The sequence below is a fragment of the Aegilops tauschii genome, chromosome 6 (assembly GCF_002575655.3).
Source record: "Aegilops tauschii subsp. strangulata cultivar AL8/78 chromosome 6, Aet v6.0, whole genome shotgun sequence".
NCBI classification, from domain to species: Eukaryota; Viridiplantae; Streptophyta; class Magnoliopsida; order Poales; family Poaceae; genus Aegilops; species Aegilops tauschii.
Genome location: NC_053040.3, coordinates 266375535 through 266383399, shown reverse-complemented (window position 1 = coordinate 266383399; position 7865 = coordinate 266375535). Strand labels below are relative to the sequence as shown.

General features: G+C 48.6%; 1 long non-coding RNA gene across 2 annotated transcripts; it reads right to left on the bottom strand.

Annotated features, from left to right (window-relative positions):
* Positions 1–3553: 3553 nt before the first annotated feature.
* LOC120966413 (uncharacterized) lies at positions 3554–5426 on the bottom strand. 2 transcript variants are annotated; one of them, XR_012187725.1, is made up of 3 exons: positions 5164–5426; positions 3920–4024; positions 3554–3856 (listed from the first exon to the last, which is right to left on the bottom strand). It is a non-coding gene; the product is annotated as an uncharacterized lncRNA (long non-coding RNA). The 2 variants fall into 2 exon arrangements; XR_012187724.1 differs by lacking the exon at positions 5164–5426 and having other exon boundaries at positions 3920–4203.
* Positions 5427–7865: the final 2439 nt, after the last annotated feature.

Below are 7865 nucleotides of genomic sequence, written 5' to 3'. Positions count from 1 at the left end.
TGCAAATAAGGCATTCCGTCGTCTATCTTTTTCTCTCACAAGATAAACTACTCATATAAATGCATCTTGATGTTAGGTGCAACGCACAAGGATGTTTCCTTGGGGATCTCTCCAGCGCGGCGTGGCTGTAGTTGCATGTTGACGCCCCTTGAGATGCCGGCATTGAGGGGCACTCAGATTTTGTCCGATGAGTAGGTAAGTGGTGAGTTTGATCACGTAGTAAATGCATTCTAAAGACTACTTCCGTGTCCATTTCCTAATTCCCCCGCCGCCCACGATTTCACATGTTAGGCTTGGTGCCAGTGGAGATTGGCTTGCATATGTACGGGAGGGTACCAACATCAATTTGCACAACATTTACAACGGTGACACTGTTCCCATAGAACCTTTGTCCAACATTGGGATCAGCCACGCAATGGGCCATCGCCTGAATGGGTACGATGAAACCACGGTGAGATTGAAGAAGATAGCAATCCCGAAAGCCCCGATAAGGTCGTCCGCCAACCAAAATTACACTCTCATCACGGTGTTCGACATCGTGATTGCTTTCACGAACCCTGTACATGGCGGTTAAAGGTGGACCATGCTGTCCGCGGCTGATTTGTTGCCGTACAAGTACGAAGACGTTGTGCTCCTTTCTAACCGCATCTTCGCGGTGACAAACCAGGTGACTTGTTTCGTATGGGACACATCCTATGGTATACTCCCTCTCTTCCAGTTTATTTGTTTTGAATTTTTTTCGTTTTATAAGTTTCAAATTCAAATTTAGAGCTCCCCATCACATGTTGAGATTACAATGTCCATTAAATCGTTGCGTGCATGTACTTTTTTATTGGTCATTTATATTGGTCACGCATGCATGCATTGCAAGTAACGTTTTTTACCACAATTTCTTAGGAAACTGAGTGCAATAATTGAGTAGTTTTGCAAACTACTGGTACTATACTTGAAACGGTTCAAAATCAATACCACCACCACGCTCGCGTCTGACCACCCTGGCCGAAACATACCCCCTCCGCGCGTGCTTCCCGCGTGAAACGGTCAGCGTCGCCTCGGAGCGTCAGTGCCGCATTAATGCCTGCCAGAGCGAAGGCGACCTCTCACTGGCGCCGGCTTTGAAGCAGCGCGACGGTCGAGAGAGCGTCGCTTCCCAGTGCATGCGACTGCTCCGCGTCGAGGCTGGCCATAGTTTGGATGAGTCTCCATCATGGGGAGCCACCCTAAGAAGCTATGGACTCCTGTTGCCCACCGTTATGGATCGTTCCATCTATGAAGAACACGTGGGACTGGAACTACGAGACGGACATGTACCCAGGAGTGGACGTACGAACCTGAGTAATGTAGCGCAATAAGTGAAGTAGAAAGGCACAAATAGTATGAACATGAGTGGCATATAGGCATTTGTCTCTTACTACCACTAAATGTTGTACGCGCAATGCACGGTGATGTTATGATGTACGTGCCTAAGTACTCTACTACTATATTAATTGGAGGCACATATTAGGTTTTATATTTGTTTACGTGTATAGCCCGAGACTTTCCAACTAGACGTGTGTTTATCTCCGGGTCGCACTTTGTATCGTTCATACCACTAGTACTACTACGTGTGGTCTCCGACCTAGAAGTGGAAGAAGTGAAGACGCTCTACCACGCTGTTCAGGTCCCACTCCTTTCGCTGACGTGTGGGACATTCAGCACGTGTCGTGTTTGGCACTCCTTCATCGTAAGAGTTGAAACGCTAGCTTTCATTAAAAATAAATAAATCAACAGTGATACTATACCATGCGGTTTCCTTGCTCCTCGATATCAGAAAGAATACTTCCGTTCACCGACATGTGGGACGCTGACCATCCCGGTCCACTTGCCATGCATGCAGAACTCCAAGGGAGAGTCACCCCGGTCGTCGCGCCGCAGTGATAATGACTAATGAGCCATCAAATCACAGGTCCAACATTTCCCACTGTGAAGTTGCTCGGACGAAGGAACCATCATGACTTCGTTGAATTCCGCTTCTTGAAGAAAACTACTGTATCAGCGGTACTGCTAGCTACAGTAGTACTGTGCTCCAGCAGATGCCTCCTTTGGTTCATAGGATAGGAATTTTATAGGAACTAGCAATGTGTCCGTTCGTTTGCAATGGATCCAGAGTAGAATAATACATGTTCACAAACTTGAAAGAAAAATACTCTATTTTTGGTGTGTATATATATCACTGAAAATATATTACATTTCACTGGAAATATATTTTTCAGGCTGTTTTGCTGAGGTGAGGAAGGGATATGGTTGGTTTCAAGATAAGGGGTTTTCTGCAAATTGGAGCAGAGAAGTGGGGTATTGTTGCAAAAATGCCACAACTGACCTCACAACCGTTAGATGCAAATCTGATGGTTAGAAATGATGAATGGCAGACACACCATCATCACCAACTGAGTCTTTTATAGGAGTAAATAAGAAAATCATAGGAAGTGAGATGACATGCATCTCAATTCCTATAGAGAAAGAGATGCCATTTGATGCATAGGATAGGAATTTTTCCATTGAGTCCTAATGTACTGGTAATTTGCTCTAAAAACTACAGTCGTAACTAGTACTGGACATGCTCGCAATTAATTAAACAAACATACGGGCGACACAGACACACACACTAACTACTAGTACTGCTACTTCTCACATGCTGGCCAGACGCCGTCGTTCTCCTTCCCGGCTTTGTCAGCGACACCCCACTGTGCTTGGATCTCCGCCGACCTCTCCGCAGCAGCGCGTGCGTCCTCTTCTTTCTTGCGGCGGCGGGCCTCTCTTTTCTTGAGTGCTTCTGCCTTTTCCGCTCCCTTTGTGCGGCTTTGGCCGCCTCTTGCTGTACCGCCCATTCGGCCTTGGCAGCTTCAAAGTCCGCCCAGGTAGGTGTGAGGTCGCAAGCGGCGATGAACTCGACACGACGGGGTGCCATCTTTTCCCTACCATTTTATGTGCAGTCGTGGGCGGCGAGGAACTCGGCGCGCCAGGATGACATCGCTTCCTTACCGGTTAGTGTGCGGCGCGGTGGCATGAACGACAGTTGGTGAGAGCTCTGGGTGGAGTGGCGGATAACCATATAGTGCATTGGTTTGTCAAGAGCTCAAGCACAGAAGACGAAGGAAATTTGGATTCCCATTGAATCTTGGTCATTTATTACCGAGTAAAATGCATTGGCGGTTATCGAACTTGTCTTGATAGCTCACTTTGATCATTGTATACGAGATATGGTGATTATACGGTCACTGGCTCAGCGTATAGCTCCGTATTTGTCTGGTTGACCAGTCAAACAATCCGCATGCGCCTCATCAGCTCGTGTTCTGTATCTACTATCTATCTATGCGGGCCTGCCTGTCAGTGGAGAAAAAATTAAAAACCAAAATTATTCGTATGCGAGGAATCAAACCACGGACTCGTCGCTGGAACGCACACTCGTCAGCCAAATGAAAATGAAATACTTTGCGTTAAATGCATAAACCGATTTTTTATATCACTAGTGGACCCGTTGCGCCAAATGGCGCAGAGGCACGCTAAAGCCATGTCCGCGATGAAAAAAATTCCATGGTTTAATCCCTTTAATAGGAAACATGGTGTAATGTTTTGTATAATGATATCAATATACACGCCTTAATTTAATAGTATAGAGTCTAATGTAAAACAAAAACACGCCTTGGTATGAAAAATAAAGATAGAATTGTCTTTCAAAATCTATACAATGAGTGTTTTGAAAAGGTTTGTCTTTCTCGATAAAAATAGGTTTTACCAAGATCGCGCATGCCCTCCAACTGCGCGATTGTGGGGGCTAACATGTCGGGATCCTCCTTCACCATGTCATGCTTCACATCTGCATCACACATCGCACCAATCTGGAGATGGAACCCCCAAAAACCAAACAGAAAGGGCATACCATTGAATAGGGTCTTCATGGTCTCGGAGCATCTGCCAAACCCTATTGCTGCCACCTGCCGCCGTCTGCCCCATCGCAGCCCCCTGCACATATCCATTGGCTTGGCTGCAAGGAAAACAGATCATAGTTGCACACACAAAGAAATTTGGAGAAAAAACTTTGAATGCTGAATATTTTTCATCTAATAACATTTTCTCAACAGAGCAACATCTTTCTCTGAATACAGATTAAGAAGGTGTGCATAAAAAATACGGAAGAAAAGTGGAGTTTACTTGCATTTTTTTATCCTCGATCTCTTTATAAGATTTTCAACAATGAAATTCTCTATTGTTATAGCCCTCAAAAAGCAAAAATAAACAAATTAATTTTCTGAGCACAAACACACCGAGATAAGATAAGCTAAATGAGGCATCATGTCTTACTTTTCTGAATACAAACAAACTGACATAGATAATCTAAATGAGGCATCATGCCTTTAGGAACCGAGCGATGGAAACTTTCTGGCAAGGATTAGAAACATGCGTGATTCTGCGAAAAAAATGTAGGGGATTACACCTCCCTTTCAAGAGAAAAAATGTGAGAGATGATGATTCCTCATCTCACTGAGTTTGTGCAAGCTGCACAGAAAAATTCCACATAAAACTTGTAGTCAAGTAGTTGCAGTGCAACCTTCAGTGTTTGTCCGGCACCTAGAATATTAAATGAGAAGACAATGATCCTTTTAGATTATTTGTCATAGTACTGCAGCTAATCACCCTAAAAGGTCTTTCCGTAGTAGGTTAAACAAAATTCAGGTTGAGGCTGAAACATCCACAATAAGAATCTCACTGGAATATGCTTTTGGACGAAGAGCGCAAGACCAGCTTGTCAATGTTGAATTTGTCAATTTCCTAACTTATAGCAGCAGGGACGTCATCAGATTCAAGTAAAACAGCTTCGGCTTCTACCTATTTGATCAAACAGAGTAAATCGTCTCACTGTCAAGATCAAATTTCATGACTTTACGCGAACCACAAATCACATGGTAGATCAGACAGTCACCTAGCATGATGTAGGCATATATAAGAATATATGCACAAGGGATTAAATCAAATGAGAAAGTGGAAGAGGCAAATCAGGAGAGAGAGGGGAGGAGATGGCAGCCTGTACAGAATGCATGGATGTAGCCTTGCCATGGCAGCCTACGCCTCAGGCCTGCTGCAGCCTGAGGGAGGCTGGTAGATTGGGCCGGATTGAGGACTCACCAATGCGTGGAGCTCGACAGCTAGTATGGAAGGAAACCAGCCCCGACAACCTCCTCGTGGAGCCTCGGGCCCGCACACGACCTCTGCCTTCCATTCCCCGCGGTGCCCCAACAGTCCCCACCCGCATCCGTGAGACAACATGGGGGACGAGAGTGGGGGCAGGGGGAAAGAGAGACTTTTGCTGGTGTTGCTCTCGCCGTTGAGCCTCCCTCAGCCGCCTACGCCTCCCGTATCCGTCACTCCACTGACCCCTGCTGCGCCCATAGGCGTCAGACCCTCCATGGCATTTTGCCTCCACCACGATCCGGCCGCCGCCATGAGGCCTAAGCGGCGGGAGATGGTTGGCCGTGGTGACGAGGGAGGGAGGATAGAGGAGGAGGAAGGGGGGGACGACACGGGGAAGAGAGGACGCGGCTGAGACGAACAAGGAGAGGGGGCGGCGGCGTGGGAGAGGAGAGGATGAGCGGGGAGGAGACGAGGCGAAGGGGTGCAGGGCTCGGGACGAGAAGGGTTGGCGGCTAGGGTTTGACCTTTTTGTTTGTTTTGCAGGTCGAGCGTGGGGCACGGGCGGAGGGGATTGGTGAATCCCTCGCGGACATGGGAAAGGCTCACCCAGCCAACGAGAGCACGAGACGAGCCCACCTGTCATTGGCTAGTGAAAACGATTGCGAGGTGAAATTTTGGTTTGACCACAAGGTGAAGATGTGACGGCCCAAATGCACTAGATGACCGATCCGATGGTCAGAAATGAACCAAATCGGGGGAGCTCCCTGAAGCCAAGTTGGCTAGGCTCCTTATAGGTTGGAATACGTGATGCACACATTAGGGACACCATCCATAGATGCAAGTAGCATGTATGCGTGCAGACACTCACGCTCACGCTGCCGAACCATGCTAATGCATGCACATCGCTCTCTCAATCAAAGTTCTGCTCATGGCCCGTCACCTGCGCGCCCCGGCGGTGCCTGACATTACTGTTTAGACGTTTGCTGGCGGCCTCCACGAACACCGAGCATGTATTCACCTGGCTCAACACCAACGTCATACTCGTGCTTGGGCGCCGAGATGCTCGACGTTAGCCATGGCTCTACACACGATGCGACGACGTGACTCGGCGCCTTGCTCATATATATCATCCATCAGAACGACAATCTATAAAACAACCTAGCTAGAGAGGGTACTATGGTACCTATATATGTATTGTGAGCGACCGATCGTAGTGCCACTGCACATGAGTGTGTGTTTGATTGATTCGTCCATTATTCGTAAGTTATGCATGGTTATGTGGTGTCTAATGGTGGTCGTCGAAGGCTAGCTGGCGACAAGAGTGGTTGCATGAATGCCTAATTGTCTTTACGTGCCGCATACGCTTCAAAGGCTCGTCATCCATGAGTTCACATTTTACCACCAAGCCAGCGTTTGACTGCCCTGGCCTACCGAAACCCCTTCCATCGCTAGCGCGCGCTTCCTGCCTGAAACGGTCACCGTCTCTATAGAACGTCAATGCCGCATTCACGAGACTGAGCTTCAGTGACTTAACTGCAGGTGCAGTTGGGTCATTGACATGTGGGCCAGATGCCTGTTGGTCCCACATGTCAGTGACCCACATGCACCTGCAGTTAAGTCACAGAAGCATCGTCCGCATTCACGCGCGACACGACCTCTCACTGGTGCCGGCATTGCAGCAGCGCGACAGCCGAGAGAGCGACCCGCGCGGCATCCCGGTGCAAGTGACTGCTCCGGTTAACGACACCACGGCCATCCGTCCGTCCGCCGCCCACATTAATGACACGCGGCTGCCGACGAACGTACTCCGGCGCCAGCCGTCCATCCGTCTGCCGCGGCTCATTGCCATTCTTACGCTCTATTACTTTAGCCCCAACTCCCAGCCATAGCCAAAGACCGACAGTCATTCTCCTCTGGTCCCTTCCTTCTGTCGGCACCACTCCAACCATGGCCTCCTGGCGCTCCAAAGCTCTCTTGGACGTACTGTCGCAGGAGCAGACGAAGGACATCGGCGGCTCCGCTCCAGGCACGCTCCAAAGCTCTCTTGGACGTACGGTTGCAGGAGCAGACGAAGGAGATCGCTGGCTCCCCCCGGCCGCCCTCCGCCGCCACGACCATGAAGCCGGCACGCGTGCGCGGGCACAACCGGCAGCGAGGAAGAGTAGCACATGGTAGGTTGTCGCCGCTCTAGTCCGAGGAAGGCCACCGCTCCTCCACTCAGTTGATGTCAAGCTTGGTGGGGTAAACATCGGCGGCCGATTAGCTGCTTGACGGCGACGTGGAGGCGGAAATCTTCATAACCATGTGCTCCGGAGGAGGAGGTTATCTAGGCGGAGCTAGACAAAGCCAAGGCGGATGAGGAAGAGGCAAAGGCAATGGCCGGAGCGCCAGTTCTCGGGGCTCATGGCCGGACATGGTGGCCATGCGCCCGTGATCATAGATTAGGTTTACAGTAGGTTTTAGTATGGTTTGTGCGAAATATGTAATGAATTTCGTCCAGTTTATAGGAAAAGTTTTCAAAATGTAATGAATATCATCCGGTTAATTTGAAATTTGCTTTGTTTGCACGAATTTCGTCCGGTTAGTTCATATAGTTGTCGAAAGGTATGCGGGCAGCTGATACGTCTCCAACGTATCTATAATTTTTGATTGTTCCATGCTATTATATTATCTGTTTTGGATGTTCAATGGGCTTT